The sequence below is a fragment of the Oncorhynchus masou genome, chromosome 30 (genome assembly GCF_036934945.1).
Source record: "Oncorhynchus masou masou isolate Uvic2021 chromosome 30, UVic_Omas_1.1, whole genome shotgun sequence".
NCBI lineage: Eukaryota > Metazoa > Chordata > Actinopteri > Salmoniformes > Salmonidae > Oncorhynchus > Oncorhynchus masou.
In genome coordinates this window covers 42,041,442-42,060,527 of record NC_088241.1, presented here as the reverse complement: position 1 = coordinate 42,060,527, position 19,086 = coordinate 42,041,442, and the positions used below count along the sequence as shown (strand labels likewise).

The following is a 19,086-nucleotide window of genomic DNA, read 5'->3' as shown; positions in this document are numbered from 1 at the left end:
ATACACTAATGTGCAACAGGCCAGCGGGAAAAGGTATTTCCATACCATAACTGGATATCCCAATGTCTTTGGAGCAATTGACTGCACCCACATCTCAATAAAAGCACCATCATTGAACGAATTCAACGTCGTCGACAGAAAAGGTTTCCATTCTGTCAATGTGCAGGTCATCTGTGATTCACATTTGGATTTGTTGAATTTAGTGGACAAATGGCCAGGTTGGACACATGAATAATTCATTGTGCAGAACAGTTCAGTAGGCCTTAACCTCCAGGAAGGAGCTGTTGAGGATGGACGGCTTATTGGTAAGTGACATGTTTTATTTGCAAGATTTTATTTGCCTTGTTAGAACTCTACTGGGAAACAATATCTGCATGTTGTGTTCATAACCGCAGGAGACTGGGGCTACCCATTAAAACCATGGCTAATGACTCCCCTCACAAACCCCTCAAACCAACAAGTGGCCAGGTACAACCAAGACTACGCAGGCACAAGAACAACAGCGGAGCGCACCATAGGCCTGCTGAAAGGGCGTTGGCTGTGCTTGTCTGGGACAGGAGGCACACTGCAATACCAGCCTAGCAAGGTTTGCCTCTGAAATGACATTCCTTCAAATGCCATTACGTGAATGTAATAGAATGTACAATTTCCTTTTTAGGTTTGCTACATTGTCAAGGATGCAGTGTGCTCCACAACATTGCAACCAAAAACAGCATTCCACTGAATGATCCATCCAGACCCGATGAGCCCATGCCTGACAGGGAGTGTTTCCCTCTACCCATAGCTCTGGCACTGAGGGCAATAGTCAATATCGGTTTTAGGTATCTGTTCTTCCAAATATTGTAATCAAATCGACAAGGAAAACATATTTACATTGCACCAGAACTTATTGTCTCAAATATTTGACACAATCAAGATCTTTCAATGATTGATTTATCCCTCTCAGGCCATTGCATACATCCTCAAGAGTATGTTTTGTTCTCTTCTTGTTGTTTCAGGACTGATTCAGTCCTGAAGCGCTCGCCAAAGAGGACATCGTTCTGGTAGGCCTGGGGATGAGGGGGTCAGGCAAATCACCCACATCTGTCAAGATTTCATGTCTAAATATGGTTGCGAAAATAAAGCTTTACTTATTATCATTTGGTGTATCTGGTATTCAGTGTCTGGGAGAGGGTCCTCAGTATCACCATCACAAATGATGCCAGACACTGGGGTCTATCCAATTATGCTGCCAATGCGCTGGTCCACAGCAGACAGTGAAGAGTCACTCTACCCTCCTCCTGTTGCACTTATTTTTGTTTTGTGAATATTTTTTTTTTGCATATGTTTTCAAATCAAACCATTTCTTTTTCATTTCGTTAACTGTTCTGCACTTAGATGAGACAGAATTGGCCACAGCTCTAACATGCTCCCAAGCAATATTTTTTCTCTTATTTGTCAAGCCATTGCTGAGGGCTCCGAAAAGTATGGCTTGTTTTTTTCTCCACTTCGGTGATCAAATGTTCAATTTCTGCGTCCGAAAGTGTTTTTTCTATGTCTTCTTTGATTTCTCCATGTTGGCGGACAGAAATTAGTGACATTTCTTGCAGCTTTAAAGGGAAAGTTTGTGACCATAAATGGTCATTTAGGGTGTTTTTTTTATGTAAATGAGACTTCACAAGCACTAGCACAGTGTTTTAGAACATGTCTGATGTAACAAGGCAAAATACTTACAGGTGTGTGTAAATGAAGCGTACGAGCATTTGAGAAATACCAACTTTTTTGTACTTGCGAACATTCTAAATGTTCTTCATACAAGTTTTTCTACGCCACATTGATAAATGAGAGCCCTGGATCTTTGAACTGTATTCCTTAGGTGTTTGTATTGAGTGAAGGACTCTGGAAATGTTGACCTCTTGAAGTCTTTTAGAGCATTGTTTCTCATGGTGATGGAAGGAAGATTTCCCTACGATCCTGGGTTCTGTCCTTTGTTTGATCCTCTTCACTTAAGGGTGCCAGCTTGTCCACAGTACTGAGAAATATACCTTGGAAGAGTTCCTATGCTCTATCAACACCCTCACTTTCCATAACATTAGACCAGTCTACCTATCCTAGTAGTTTATTAAATTGTTCTTTGTCATAGTTTTAGAGGGATCTGGTCTTGAAGGCATTGTGACAATTTAACAGGTTTTACTCACTTTCCTAGAGCAGGTTATTAAGAAATGGTTGATAATTCCATATGCAAATACACTACTTTGGGATATCTTGTGATTATCTGATACCATATTGAGATCAATGGCAGTCTGACTCATGTCAGAGATTCTTGTAGGCTAATTTATCAACTGAGTCAAACAGAAAGTTTTGCAAATGTTATACAGGGGGCAGCTCATGTTCAGTACATCAGTATTTACATCACCCAGTAGAATCACTTCAGAGGTTAGAAAGTCACATAAGGCAGTACACTTATTTTCAAGGATCTCATAAAAGTCACTCTGGTCTGGAGGTCTATACAGAACCCCTATTCTGGAGGTCTATACAGAGCCCCCTAACAAGATTGCTTGACACTTAAGTAATAATATATCCAGGCAAACTGCTTCCATGTGATCATGGTTTAAATCAGTTCTCATTTTAAAACCAATGTCTGCTCACGTCCCCTCCTCTCTGATTTCTGTCCTTTTGGGTAATTAGGAAGGTTTCTATTTCTGAGTCTTTGATGTAAGATTCTCTCTGTGAAACATAAAACTCCTGCGTTACTCTTTCTGGCTTGCAAGCAAATCTCATCTATTTTTGGCTGTAGACTGCATACATTAAGATGTAAACAATGCACATTTCTGGGCGTGAGTGGCTTGAAAGAGACTACAGGAAGATCCGTTGGGGGCACTTGGTTGAGTTCGCCCTCTTGAGTTCTCCACTTCACCAAGGAAGGCTGCTGAACCATTGAATGAACCTCTGTCCACTCTCCTACAAAGGGTTCAACTCTGTCATCTTCATGCAGCACTGGGCCTCTGCCTCGGATGGTGGAGCGACCACACCCTCCACCTGTCACCTGCCGGCGTTGGTCGCAGCGAGTCTCTTTAGCCTGTGCCTCACTCCCCGTATTCTTCCTGGCTTCCTGGGATGTCCTGTCCAAACATGGGCTTGCTGGTGTGGCTTGACTATGTTCAGCATCCCATCCAGTCCTGGTGCAGAGTAGAATTGAGGTATAAGACGAAACAGGCTATCCCATGTGCGCCGGTTGCGTCTTTGGTTTCCATGGTTACCACAGGTGAAAAGCACATCAAAAGCAGCAAAAATGCAGCTGAAAGTCTTCTGATGGCAAAACCCCTCCATCCATCAGTTGAAGCAACCATTCCAAAGCTATGTACAGAAAACTGCACACACGAAAATCACAATTGCCCTTGGCTCCAGAAGATGAAATGATCTAGCTAGTCAAAACAACTAGCTAGTTGATTACAGAAGTACTGTAGTTTGGAGAAGTTCTCAAATGTCCAAACCAATTCAATGTTGATGGTGATAAAAAAAAGATGTACAGTTGAAGTCAGAAGTTTACATACACCGAGGTTGGATTCATTAAAACCGGTTTTTTAACCACTCCACACATTTCTTGTTAACAAACTATAGTTTTGGCAAGTCGGTTAGCACATCTACTTTGTTCATGACACAAGTCATCTTTCAAACAATTGTTTACAGACAGATTATTTCACTTATTATTCACTGTATCGCAATTCCAGTGTGTCAGAAGTTTTCATACACTAAGTTGACTGTGCCTTTAAACAGCTTGGAAAATTCCAGAACATTTTGTCATGGCTTTAGAAGCTTCTGATAGGTGAATTGACATCATTTGAGTCAATTGGAGGTGTACCTGTGGATGTATTTCATGGCCTACCTTCAAACTCCGTGCCTCTTTGCTTGACATCATAGCCAAGACATCCATAAGTCTGGTTCATCTTTGGGAGCAATTTCCAAATGCCTGACGGTACTACGTTCATCTGTACAAACAATATTAGGAGGGACTAGTGCACTTCACAAACTAGATGGCATCATGAGGAAGTAAAATTATGTGGATTTTATTGAAGCAACATCACAAGACATCAGTCAGGAAGTTAAAGCTTGGTCGCAAATGGGTCTTCCAAATGGACAATGACCCCAAGCATACTTCCAAAGTTGTGGCAAAATGGCTTAAGGACAACAAAGTCAAGGTATTGGAGTGGCCATCACAAAGCCCTGACCTCAATCCTATAGAAAATGTGTGGGCAGAACTGAAAAAGCATGTGCGAGCAAGGAAGCCTACAAACCTGACTCAGTTGCACCAGCTCTGTCAGGAGGAATGGGCCAAAATTCACCCAACCTATTGTGGGAAGCTTGTGGAAGGCTACCCGAAACGTTTGACCCAAGTTAAACAATTTAAAGGCAATGCTACCAAATACTAATTGAGTGTATGTAAACTTCTGACCCACTGGGAATGTGATGAAATAAATAAAAGCTGAAATAAATCATTATCTCTTCTATTATTCTGACATTTCACATTCTTAAGATTAGGAAAACGGTTAGGGTCAGGGTTATAGCTAAAATGAAACCCCAAAAAATCTACTTTTGATGTTAATTTGACAAAAGCTGGATCCCTTCTAGTCATGGCCCACCCCCTGTTGGCTGTAAAAACTATGCGTGTCACACAGAGTTTTGTGCTAGCTAGCTGTCTGCATCGTGCCACTGAGGGACTATGGTAACAGCACAAAATGATTAATCTGACAATTTATTACATTCTCAGCAATGTCATCAGCAGCCATCTAGGTTTATACAAATGTTTATGATAAACTGACAGTGTGAAAATTGGGCATCATGTGACCAAAAAGAGATTAACTGCCCTGTGGTTAACAGTGAGAACAGTCGAGCAAAGATATGATTGGTTCATTCTACAAAAATGGCAGATTTCCTAACCTGGCCTTAAGCACCAGGAAAAACATTTAAAAGTGTCAGATAATGACACAAAATATGTGGTTTTGTTCAAATTGAAGTGTTTTTGTTTTTGTATATATATTTTTTTGTTCATTATTTTACCCCCTTTTCTCCCCATTTTCATGGTATCCAATTGGTAGTTAGAGTCTTGTTCCATCGCTGCAACTCCTGTACAGACCCGGGAGAGGCGATGGTCGAAAGCCGTGCATCCTCCGAAACACAACCCAGCCAAGCCCCACTGCTTCTTGACACAATGCCCATTTAACCCGGAAGCCAGCCGCACCAACGTGTCGGAGGAAACACCGTACACCTGGCGACCGTGTCAGTGCATTGTGCCCTGTCTGCCTTAAGGGGGTTGGTAGTGCGCAATGGGACAAGAAAATCCCTGCCGGCCAAACCCTCCCCTAACCCGAACGACGCTGGGCCAAATGCGTGCCACCCCATCGGTCTCCCAGCTGCGACAGAGACTGGAATCGACCCAGGATCTCTAGTGGCACAGCTAGCACTGCACTGAAGTGCAAAACACTGAAGTGTTTTATTGTTAATAAAACATATGTAAGACAGATAAATTGACAACCATTTTTACAAATATATATTGAAGAACATGGTCAGTAGCATGAAATTGGGTTGTCCCTCGGGTCATGAGTCAAGGTTAAGTGACAGATTTTGAGTAAAACAATATATTTTTGTTCACACTTGAAATGTCATTATGCAAAATAAAGTATTAACTTTGCATAGTTGACAACTTAAAAAACTAAAATATCAACTAAATATGAACAATCTTTTACAGGGAATAACTGTCCTTCCACTCTATGTCACTAGTGTTACCCTTTATAAAAACCAGTGCTATCAGTGATCCTTAGGACACCTCTACCCGAAACCATAACCGCTTTACATTTCAACGGGGTAGTTCAATTTAGTAGAGTACTGTAGAGTATAGTTCAATTCAGTAGAGTAGATTAAAGTACAATACACTTTACTGTTCTCTACTTTGCACTGAAATGTACATACCTGGCTGAGACCTCATCTAGAGGGCAGTGCAGACCTGTGTAATGTCCTTCGATTCAGTATGTGGCAGAGTTGAAGTGAGTGTTCCTTTATAATTCATATCATCAGAGCAGCACTGTGTGAAGTTTCACTGCATGGAAGGAGAAAGAGAGAGAGAGAGTCCTCTTCATTTCCTCAACTTACTGAGCATAGGCTGTGTTACTGCCAGATATTCAGTAAGGAGGAGTCCCTCGTCTTCCGGTCTTTGCTTCCACTGAGAGATTGTTCGCTGCTCAGCACCGTGTATTATCTAACACTTGGTCTGCGTCTCAAATGGCACCCTATTCCCTATATAGTGCACTACTTTTGACCAGGACCCATAAGACTCTCCTTCACTGCAGCCAAGGTGAGTAAAACATTTAAACGTGTTAACCCTCGCAAGGCTGCAGGCCCAGACGGCATCCCCAGCCGCGCCCTCAGAGCATGCGCAGACCAGCTGGCTGGTGTGTTTACGGGCATATTCAATCAATCCCTATACCAGTCTGCTGTTCCCACATGCTTCAAGAGGGCCACCATTGTTCCTGTTCCCAAGAAAGCTAAGGTAACTGAGCTAAACGACTACCCGTAGCACTCACTTCCGTCATCATGAAGTGCTTTGAGAGACTAGTCAAGGACCATATCACCTCCACCCTACCTGACACCCTAGACCCACTCCAATTTGCTTACCGCCCAAATAGGTCCACAGACGATGCAATCTCAACCACACTGCACACTGCTCTAACCCATCTGGACAAGAGGAATACCTATGTGAGAATGCTCTTCATCGACTACAGCTCGGCATTCAACACCATAGTACCCTCCAAGCTCGTCATCAAGCTCGAGACCCTGGGTCTCGACCACGCCCTGTGCAACTGGGTACTGGACTTCCTGATGGGCCGCCCCCAGGTGGTGAGGGTAGCAACAACATCTCCACCCCGCTGATCCTCAACACTGGGGCCCCACAAGGGTGCGTTCTGAGCCCTCTCCTGTACTCCCTGTTCACTCACGACTGCGTGGCCACGCACGCCTCCAACTCAATCATGAAGTTTGCGGACGACACAACAGTGGTAGGCTTGATTACCAACAACGACGAGACGGCCTACAGGGAGGAGGTGAGGGCCCTCGGAGTGTGGTGTCAGGAAAATAACCTCACACTCAACGTCAACAAAACTAAGGAGATGATTGTGGACTTCAGGAAACAGCAGAGGGAACACCCCCCTATCCACATCGATGGAACAGTAGTGGAGAGGGTAGCAAGTTTTAAGTTCCTCGGCATACACATCACAGACAAACTGAATTGGTCCACTCACACAGACAGCATCGTGAAGAAGGCGCAGCAGGGCCTCTTCAACCTCAGGAGGCTGAAGAAATTCGGCTTGTCACCAAAAGCACTCACAAACTTCTACAGATGCACAATCGAGAGCATCCTGGCGGGCTGTATCACCGCCTGGTACGGCAACTGCTCCACCCACAACCGTAAGGCTCTCCAGAGGGTAGTGAGGTCTGCACAACGCATCCCCGGGGGCAAACTCCCTGCCCTCCAGGACACCTACACCACCCGATGTTACAGGAAGGCCATAAAGATCATCAAGGACAACAACCACCCGAGCCACTGCCTGTTCACCCCTCTATCATCCAGAAGGCGAGGTCAGTACAGGTGCATCAAAGCTGGGACCGAGAGACTGAAAAACAGCTTCTATCTCAAGGCCATCAGACTGTTAAACAGCAACCACTAACATTGAGTGGCTGCTGCCAACACACTGACTCAACTCCAGCCACTTTAATAATGGGAATTGATGGGAAATGATGTAAAATATATCACGAGCCACTTTAAACAATGCTACCAAATATAATGTTTACACACCCTACATTATTCATCTCATATGTATAAGTATATACTGTACTCTATATCATCTACTGCATCTTTATGTAATACATGTATCACTAGCCACTTTAACTATGCCACTTTGTTTACATACTCATCTCATATGTATGTACTGTACTCGATACCATCTACTGTATCTTGCCTATGCTGCTCTGTACCATCACTCATTCATATATCTTTATGTACATATTCTTCATCCCCTTACACTTGTGTATAAGACAGTAGTTTTGGAATTGTTAGTTAGATTACTTGTTGGTTATTACTGCATTGTCGGAACTAGAAGCACAAGCATTTCGCTACACTCGCATTAACATCTGCTAACCATGTGTATGTGACAAATAAAATTTGATTTGATTTAATTTAAAGTAGGGCACTATGGAGGGAATAGGGTGCCATTTGGGACGCCCAGGGAAGTTGGCTGCTGTTAGAGCTGGTCTTGGATTAGTGGTAGGGGAGGGCTGTCCTGCAGGAGGGAGGGGTTAATGGTCAGGTCTCTGTTGAGTTTGCATCCCAATATTACACTTTATATACATCACAGAAGATTGAAATATAACAAAACAGTTTGCATAGAAACACAGAGCTTTCTTCGAAAATTAAACTACAAGTTTATTAATTATGACATTTTGAATAATATTAATAACATTCCAACCATGAGATCAGAGGGCGTTTTTGGTCATTGACCGCAGGAAAGGGCTACAAAAGCTAAAGAATTGCTGATCAATCATTCTCCACTCTCTCCTCAACAAAGGAAAGGCTATCAAATTCTAGTCAGCAAACTGTTTTTGTGTTTATGGTCAGATGTGCTGTGCTGTTATTTTGCTGCCAGGACTACACTAAGGGAAATCAAGGGAAATCAATACCTTTCTCATAATAGAGGTATAAATGCAAAAAAATAACAATGATCATAATTCTTTCCCCTTTCACAATTTCATATTACATTAACTACAGGAGGATCGTTCTGTTGAGTCTAGAGAATGATAAAGCACATTGCAGTGGGTGGCAGTGAAAGGTTGTTGTTCTACTTGTTGTCCTTGCCCTAGGCCAGAGAAGACAGGAGGGGTCAAGAGCTGTGGAGAGTGTCTGGAGTCTGGACCACACTGTGCCTGGTGTAAGGAGAAGGTACTGTAAGCTCTTGTAACAGAGGGTTCAGTCATCTGGCCTACTTGAATTACATTTGCTACTTAAATTATTGGAGTACATTAGTCTAAGAAAGCATTTTTTTTTCTTCATATAATGTCCAAATAGCATGATACTTTGTTTTACTGTTCTTCCATGATGTGTAGAATTTCATAGAACCAGGTAAGCATACGTGGGAGCATTGTGACACCTCCAGGGCTCTGCTGGAGAGAGGCTGCCTGGTGGAGCACCTCAAGAACCCCAGAGGTTCCACTCCCTCCTGGAGAACCACAAGGTCACCTTCAGACCCCAGGACCAGAAACACCAGCCCAGGCTGGACCCCAACCACATTACCCAGCTATAGCCCCAGAGAGTCCTGCTGCACCTGTGCCCTGGTAGGGCATGTGTATATATAAATTGTATATATAAGTCATTGGTCATTATAGTGACATATAATTAATACTGTATGTCAGCAGAGGGGACATATAACTACAATTGTTAAATGCCATTATTTTGAACCATTCTGACGAGACCATGAGGGGGGCATCGAAACTCCGGAAACCTTGACTCACCAGAGGGGGCCTGGATGCCTTGATGCAGGCCGCCATGTGTGAAATAAAGTGAGGTTGGATACACACCCAGTAGGGGGTAGAGCTGCTGTGTTGGATTGTTATGTTGTTTTGTCTGGGTTAGTGTGTTTGTGTTACCTTAACTCCCTTTGGGATCATTTTTAGACCAATTGGCTGTGCGTATTAATGGGCCTCTCACTTTGTCTTTCTCTCTTTCCTTCTCTTTCTTTGACTCTCTTTTCTCTCCCAGGAGGATATTGGCTGGAGGAACGTCACCCGTTTGCTGGTGTTCTCCACTGATGCTGGCTTCCACTTTGCTGGAGACAGTGAACCTGGGAGCGAGCCTGTTCCTGTCCCCAAGAAAGCTAAGGTAACTGAGCTAAACGACTACCGCCCCGTAGCACTCACTTCCGTCATCATGAAGTGCTTTGAGAGACTAGTCAAGGACCATATCACCTCCACCCTACCTGACACCCTAGACCCACTCCAATTTGTTTACCGCCCAAATAGGTCCACAGACGATGCAATCTCAACCACACTGCACACTGCCCTAACCCATCTGGACAAGAGGAATACCTATGTGAGAATGCTCTTCATCGACTACAGCTCGGCATTCAACACCATAGTACCCTCCAAGCTCGTCATCAAGCTCGAGACCCTGGGTCTCGACCCCGCCCTGTGCAACTGGGTACTGGACTTCCTGACGGGCCGCCCCCAGGTGGTGAGGGTAGGTAACAACATCTCCTCCCCGCTGATCCTCAACACTGGGGCCCCACAAGGGTGCGTTCTGAGCCCTCTCCTGTACTCCCTGTTCACCCACGACTGCGCGGCCACGCACGCCTCCAACTCAATCATCAAGTTTGCAGACGACACAACAGTGGTAGGCTTGATTACCAACAACGACGAGATGGCCTACAGGGAGGAGGTGAGGGCCCTTGGAGTGTGGTGTCAGGAAAATAACCTCACACTCAACGTCAACAAAACTAAGGAGATGATTGTGGACTTCAGGAAACAGCAGAGGGAACACCCCCCTATCCACATCGATGGAACAGTAGTGGAGAGGGTAGCAAGTTTTAAGTTCCTCAGCATACACATCACAGACAAACTGAATTGGTCCACTCACACAGACAGCATCGTGAAGAAGGCGCAGCAGCGCCTCTTCAACCTCAGGAGGCTGAAGAAATTCGGCTTGTCACCAAAAGCACTCACACACTTCTACAGATGCACAATCGAGAGCATCCTGGCGGGCTGTATCACCGCCTGGTACGGCAACTGCTCCACCCTCAACCGTAAGGCTCTCCAGAGGGTAGTGAGGTCTGCACAACGCATCCCCGGGGGCAAACTACCTGCCCTCCAGGACACATACACCACCCGATGTTACAGGAAGGCCATAAAGATCATCAAGGACATCAACCACCCGAGCCATTGCCTGTTCACCCCGCTATCATCCAGAAGGCGAGGTCAGTACAGGTGCATCAAAGCTGGGACCGAGAGACTGAAAAACAGCTTCTATCTCAAGACTATCAGACTGTTAAACAGCCACCACTAACATTGAGTGGCTGCTGCCAACACACTGACACTGACTCAACTCCAGCCACTTTAATAATGGGAATTGATGGGAAATGATGTAAATATATCACTAGCCACTTTAAACAATGCTACCTTATATAATGTTACATACCCTACATTATTCATCTCATATGCATACGTATATACTGTACTCTATATCATCGACTGAATCCTTATGTAATACATGTATCACTAGCCACTTTAACTATGCCACTTTGTTTACATACTCATCTCATATGTATATACTGTACTCGATACCATCTACTGTATCTTGCCTATGCTGCTCTGTACCATCACTCATTCATATATCCTTATGTACATATTCTTTATCCCCTTACACTGTGTATGAGACAGTAGTTTAGGAATTGTTAGTTAGATTACTTGTTGGTTATTACTGCATTGTCGGAACTAGAAGCACAAGCATTTCGCTACACTCGCATTAACATCTGCTAACCATGTGTATGTGACAAATAAAATTGGATTTTGATTTGATTTGATTTGATCGTTCTGCCCAACAATGGGAAATGTCACCTGGAAAACAATGTGTACACCAGAGGTAACCTCCAGGTACAGCTATGCTCTATCCAGAACCCCTCAATAAACACAATAGGATTTGCAAGTATCACAGAGTTCCTTGAGCTAATTCCAAGGCTAAAACGCAGTGGGATAATACAGACTTGTAGAGTGCATGCAGGAAACCTTGGTTTGTATCCCATTGGTCACGCTAGCATGTCTCTAACGGAAGACTAAATAGTGGTATCTTCCTTTATATTCTTACAGTAGCTAGTGTGAGAGGATATTAGGGAGTGCCAGTAAATCCATGCAGTACAGACTGCAGAAGTAGCCGACAGACAGAAGTCAACGGCAGTGATTTAAAGGTCAATATCATTTGTAAAGAGGATACTGACAGGCACTTCCTGATTTGAAACAGCCGGGTTCACCATGGAATAATCCTGACAGAGCCTTTTATCTCCTAAACTAAGTCTGTGAGTTTGAGTCTATGAGTGTGTGTGTGTGTGTTTTATCGAGCCTCCATCCACACTGTGATACTGAGTGTGTTACAGACCATTTCTGTTTGGATAAGTACCCACCCAGGGTGGGGAATGGACATGTGAAATATGGATCCCCACACTCCTTCTAAATTGGATTTATTTATCCCTTCTCAGAGAAGGAAATTGAATGTTTGTCTGATAGAGTGGGGGTAGAGATAGAAATAGAGAGAATGTACTGTCTGTCTTCCTGTTAGGACAATCCCTCTGTGGCTCAACTTGCTGAGAAGCTGAGCGAAAAAAATATATCCAGATCATCTTTGCTGTGACCGAGGACGTCCCACACCTGTACGAGGTAGAAACCCATCTTTGTCTCCTCCTCCTCCTCATCCATTCCTCCCTCCCTCCCTCCAACCACAACATTACACTAAATATCTTTGACAGCACAATACAGTATATATAGTTTAACAGTAACTCTTCTGTATTTTATCAAGATGGATGTAGTGTTGTTTTATTCTTCTGGCAGATCCTGAAGAGCACCTTCTCGAAAAGTGCTGTCAGAACGCTCTCCAACAACTCCCAAAACATCCCGCGTATAATAGGCATATAACGTAAGTGCAGCAAAATACTCCCTTCCTACACAGGCCATTATTTCTGTGTGTATGAGGCTGCTGACGAACTGCTGACACCTCCTCAGCTACAGAGGTTAACTGTCACACACACATGCACACACACGCACACGCACACACACACACAGACCCACACACACACTCAACTAAAAAGGTTAACTCTGTTATTGACCCCAGGACCTGACCTCTGAGGTTGTTATGGAGAAGAGATAGCTGCCAGCAGGCTTCCAGATATCATACAGCTCCCACTGTAAGAACAATGATGAAGAGTTGCTGGAGAGAGAGGACCAGGGAAGGTGGTGCTCCAATATATCCATTGGTGATGAGGTGTGTGTGTGTGTGAGAGAGAGATACATACAGTTGAAGTTATATACACCTCAGCCAAATACATTAAAACTCAGTTTTACACAATTCCTGACATTTAATCCTAGCAAATATTCCCTGTTTTAGGTCAGTTAGGATCACCACTTTATTTTGAGAATGTGAAATGTCAGAATAATAGTAGAGAGAATGATTCATTTAAACTTTTATTTCTTACATCACATTCCCAGTGGGTCAGAAGTTTACATAGACTCAATTAGTATTTGGTAGCACTGCCGTTAAAATGTTTAACTTGGGTCAAACGTTTAAGGGTTGCCTTCCACAAGCTTCCCACAAAAATATGGGGGAATTTTGGCACATTCCTCCTGACAGAGCTGGTGTAACTGAGTCAGGTTTGTAGGCCTCTTTGCTCGCACACGCTTTTTCAGTTCTGCCCACAAATCTTCTATAGGATTGAGATCAGGGCTTTGTGATGGCCACTCCAATACCTTGACTTTGTTGTCTTTAAGTCATTTTGCCACAACTTTGGAAGTATGCTTGGGGTCATTGTCCATTTGGAAGACCCATTTGCGACCAAGCTTTAACTTCCTGACTGATGTCTTGAGATGTTGCTTCAATATATCACCATCCACAGAAAAGCATCCCCACAACATGATGCTGCCACCCCCGTTCTTCACGTGTGGGATGGTGTTCTTCGGCTTGCAAGCCTCCCCTTTTTCCTCCAAACATAACAATAGTCATTATGGCCAAAAGGTTCTATTTTTGTTTCATCAGACCAGAGAACATTTCTCCAAAAAGTACGATCTTTGTCCCATGTGCAGTTGCAAACCGTAGTCTGGCTTTTTTATGGCGGTTTTGGAGAAGTGGCTTCTTCCTTGCTGAGTGGCCTTTCAGGTTATTTCGATATAGGACTTGTTTTACGGTGGAGACTTTTGTACCTGTTTCCTCCAGCATCTTCACAAGGGTCTTTGCTGCTGTTCTGGGATTGATTTGCACTTTTCGCACCAAAGTACGTTCATCTCTAGGAGACAGAAAGCGTCTCCTTCCTGAGAGGTATGATGGCTGTGTGGTCCCATGGTGTTTATACTTGCGTACTATTGTTTGTACAGATGAACGTGATACCTTCAGGCGTTTGGAAATTGTTCCCAAGGAGGAACTAGACTTGTGGAGGTCTACAATTTTTTTCTGAGGTCTTGGCTGATTTATTTTGATTTTCCCATGATGGCAAGCAGAGGCACTGAGTTTGAAGGTAGGCCTTGAAACACATTCACAGGTACACCTCCAATTGACTCAAATGATGTCAATTAGCCTATCTGAAGCTTCTAAAGCCATGACATCATTTTCTGGAATTTCCCAAGCTGTTTAAAGGCACAGTCAACTTAGTGTATGTAAACTTCTGACCCACTGGAATTGTGATACAGTGAATTTTAAGTGAAATAATCTGTCTGTACACAATTGTTGGAAAAATTACTTGTGTCATGAACAAAGTAGATGTCCTAACCGACTTGCCAAAACTATAGTTAGTTAACAATAAATTTGTGGAGTGGTTGAAAAACAAGTTTTAATGACTCGTAAGTGTATGTAAACTTCTGACTTCAGATGTATTTCAGGGCTACATAACTACTGTATATTCAGGCTATATTCACATCTCTCGTCTAGGTGAAGTTTAATGGAACCACTGCCCCTCCATGTCTGTCTGGTACCAGTATGGGACAGTTGTGTGGGGTCATCAAGCCCCAGGGGTCATCAAGCCCCAGGGGTATAGTGAGGAGCTGGAGATTTTGCTGAAGCTCATATGTGACCGTCCATGTCAGAGGGACAGGGTTCCACACTGCCCAGCCTGTAGCCATGGTAACAGTGCCCTCGAGTGTGGAGTGTGCAGGTAAGAATCTGTGTCCCAAATGGCATCATATTCCATATATAGTGCTAGTTGCAAATCCTACCCCATTGAATATGAATGACGAGGTCATCATGTCTCTTACACTTGTAGGGATGGGTGTGTCGGAACGTTGTGTGAGAAAGTAAAGCCGGGCAAAGGGGATCATGGGAGACACCTGTGTTGCCATGACAATGCCTCAGACGAGTGCAGTGGGTATAGGGAGTATGTTTGTGGAAAGTGTTTGTGCCATAAAAGCCACAAAAATCCCACATTTCATGCTTACTATGTGCAGTTCTGTGAGTGCAGTGACTTCCGCTGTGACCAGTACCGGGGCTTACCATGTGGAGGTAGGTGTGTGCTCTCTCTCACATCTGACATACAGTTGTTTTCTACTGCTTTACATAGGCAGGTCAACTGTAACGTTGTCTTTGTAATGGTCAGTGTGTGTGTGCACATTCGTCTCGTCTCTGTGATTCCGTGCGGAGTGCCCACTGTTTGTCCCATAGCAGCCTGTGCAGGGAGGGGCGTCTGCAGCTGTGGTGCCTGTCTTTGCCAGGACGGACGTTACCAAGGGCCCTGCCTGTGACCTCTGCCCCACCTGCCCTAGCGCATGCACCGCACACAGGTACGGAGTGGCAGCCAAGTGAACATTTATATCTAACATTTGCAAGAACAAGTGCATACATTGGAATTTGACTGCAAGGAGAGCTCTACACTCAGACTTGACTTCTTCCTACAAGCACCAACATTGCTGATAGCTACTTTATTGAGGAAAATGTTACTTACAATAGCTAGGTTTCCATCCAATTGGCGACAGATTTTCATAAGAATATTATAAAATCTTCATAAAAACAATATGGGCATTTCCCCACCAGAGATGTGTTTCCATCACATTGACTTGTGGAAATAAAAGGCTGTGCGTGATGACAATTCCCATGTACTGAATAAAAAGTTATGGTTGGGGTTCCATCACATTTTCAACTCAACTGATGGTTTTCTCACAAAAATTGTTGCGTCACATAGCGAGTGTGCCCACTCTGGTATTGGCACGGGCACTCTCGCCAACAGCTTGCAGATACAGCACGGGTATAGCCTACACAATGAGATCATTATGGACTAAAGAGCGAGATTATTTTTATTTGCCAAACCGCAGCCAAGCATAGATGATCATGTCACCAGAATAAGCCCATGGACATTTATTGGAAAGGAGCATCAAGCTCATCACCTTGCACTTTAACCACCTGTCAAGGGATGACGCTGGAGAGGTGAAGCAGGTAGAGGGAGTCAAACATTTAATATGGAACGGACATAGGACGAGACAGGAACAGTGTAACACACCGTTTAACACAGACAAATAACGATCAATGCAGCAGCCGGGAACAGAGCTAGGGAACTGACAAATATAGGGGAGGGAATAAACAGGTGATGTGAGTGAGTCCAAAATCGCTGATGCGTGTGATGAGGGTAGGCAGGTGTGCGTAATTGATGATGGCAGGAGTGCGTAATGCAGGGCAAGCCTGGGGGGGGGGGAGAGCGGGAGCAGGTGTGAAATTCACCACCCTGTGAAATTCATCATCATTTATTTCATCTGTAGCCTAATAAACTGCATGCTTTCCACACAACATGTCATCGCGTGACTCCAAGTTGACTTTGTGATGATGGTTATTATATCAATATTTGCGCACAGACATTTCTCGCATAATTCATTTTACCGACACGAAAAGAACCCACCTTGTCTAGCTTATTTTGTTTTGTCGACATTTGGAAAGTTTACCAACAAATGTTCTGTTTCCATCAGGCCTGTTGTGACATTTTTATCCGACATGTACTTTACTAGCATGAAAAGGTTGGATGGAAACCTAGTTTATGGCTTAGCTATTTGGTTGTCTCACCTGGCTATCATAAGATGAATGCACTAACTGTAAGTCGCTCAGGATAAGAGCGTCTCCTAAATGACAAAAATGTTAAATGTTTACATACAAGTATTCATGAAAGAGAGACACATCAAACGTTATACATATAATCACATAGCAATACAGAAAGAGAAAACGTAAGTGAAATAGCTTTTCAACTTTGCATCGATCCTACTTTCCTCCCTCCACAGTGATTGCATCCTGTGTCTGGCCTTTTACCAGGGTCTGTCAGAGGAGATGTGCCCACCTGAACCTTACCCTGGTGTCCTTACCCTGGTGGGAAGCAACCTGGTCAGCTACCCCTTGCCTCTGAGCACCACCACCCCTCCAACAGTTTCCACAGATGTAAGGAGAGGGACACGGACGGTTGCTTGGTTCTCTTCTTGTATCTGGCCAGACAGAGACAGGCCTTGCCCACATTCACGCAGCCCTAAAGAGAGGTACTAAAACCTATATTGTCAAATATAATAATCATTTTGTACTCATGAATGTTCACTCATTTGATTGTGGTTAATTTCTTCAGCCCCATACCTCAGTTGTTCACCAAAAGTGTGCTGGGTAACCAGTTTGTTGCTGTTTAAATCCCAGATTTAAAGCCACACTCTGTCATAATTCCTGCTGTTCGAAGGTAATTTGAATTAATGACACACCAATTGCTTCTTCAAAGTGGCAAAGTGAGGCTATTGAAATGGGAGGTTGTGTCTTTAATGTCTGATCTTATTTTCTGCCTGTCAGGTGCTGATGTAGTTCAGCTGACTGCAGTGGTGTCTGGGTCCAAACTTTGATTTTATTTTGGTTTTCCTCTCTGCATAGCCTTTTCCTAGAACGTTTTGTATTTGAAATAAAGTTCTCTGTACTGCTCTGGTAACGACTCACCTCCATCCACGACCATCGAGAGTTCGCCCGCTTCCACAAAGAACTGGGAGGGATGACCTGGCTAATTGCAAGTCCTGCCCGCCCTGCTATACACTCTGACCGCAGGCCCAGGCTCCGTTCCAAAGGGCATCCTATTCCCTATATAGTGCACTACTTTTGGCCAGGTCCCCTAGCACTATATAGAGAATAGGGTGTCATTTGGGACGTAGGCCTATTCTCAGTGTCTGGCTTGCCCTGGTGTGGCTGTAGACACCATGGAAGCTACAGGTCAGACGTATCAGGGAAAGTGTTTCCCCAGACTCACAAGAATATACAGTACATTAGCTGTTTTGTCTCTTCACTGTCTGTGAATGAGGGTTGTGGAGGGAGAAATCCTTGGGGATCATATATGTACCGATAGTGTTCCTCTATACCATTACAGGGTGAGAAGCCAATCTACAAGAGTGCCATCACATCTCTTGTCAATCCAAAGGAGAAATGATGGACGCGTTTAAACCAACTCAAGAAGTCTACTCACTCTTAGGCCCTTGAGCCTGTGATGGGAAAGATAATTCCACACCAAGGGACAATGGAAGAACACACATTAGTGCCTCTCATCATTTCCATTAAGGATGCATTCATTCAGCCATGCCACAGGGTGCTCACCTTGTGGACAAATAATACAGATCATTATATATCATCAACACATTAACTTGTTGGAGTAATATACAGTTTATTTCACCTTACATCAGAATAAGAAAAAGGATGCAGACACTAAGAAAACAAACATGCAGGTGGCAGGCAGATTAGATTTCATATTTATATTTACAACCATTCACTGGGGTAAAGAGGTGGTGTAGTGAGGCCTTTCCACACAAATAGGCTATATGTTACATCTGACTCCATCATTGAACCAGCATCAGTTTTACTGTCTCCTCTCCTCTCCAAAGTGGAAACTAGCCAAGTAAGTCAGACAGCAAGTCTGAATCCCTCATGGCACCCTATTCCCTTTATAGTGCACTGGAACCATAGGGCTCTGGTCAAAAGTAGTGCACAATATAGGGAATAGAGTGCCATTAAGCACATACCCCAAGTCATCTTCAACTGAGAATATGAATCACCAAGATTAATAAAAAACACAAAAAAAATCATGAATATAATTTGTGATAATGCCAGATGAAATGGAGCAATTATTCTTCCCATCCTATTTGCATTTTGATGCACTTTCAAACTTTGATTTTATTTTTGTTTTCCTCCCCGCATAGCCTTTTCCTAGAATGTTTTGGATTTGAAATAAAGTTTTCAGGTACTCAATTTAAATATTGATGATAGTTTATTACACTATTACAGAGCTGGGTGTTTCAAGAGGTAGCGTACCCCTGCCTGTCAAGCCTCATCCC

The 19,086-nt window shown here is 43.8% G+C and overlaps 1 pseudogene; it reads left to right on the top strand.

Annotated features, from left to right (window-relative positions):
• Nucleotides 1–420: 420 nt before the first annotated feature.
• On the top strand, nt 421–17,578 carry LOC135521649 (integrin beta-1-like; annotated as a pseudogene).
• Nucleotides 17,579–19,086: the final 1,508 nt, after the last annotated feature.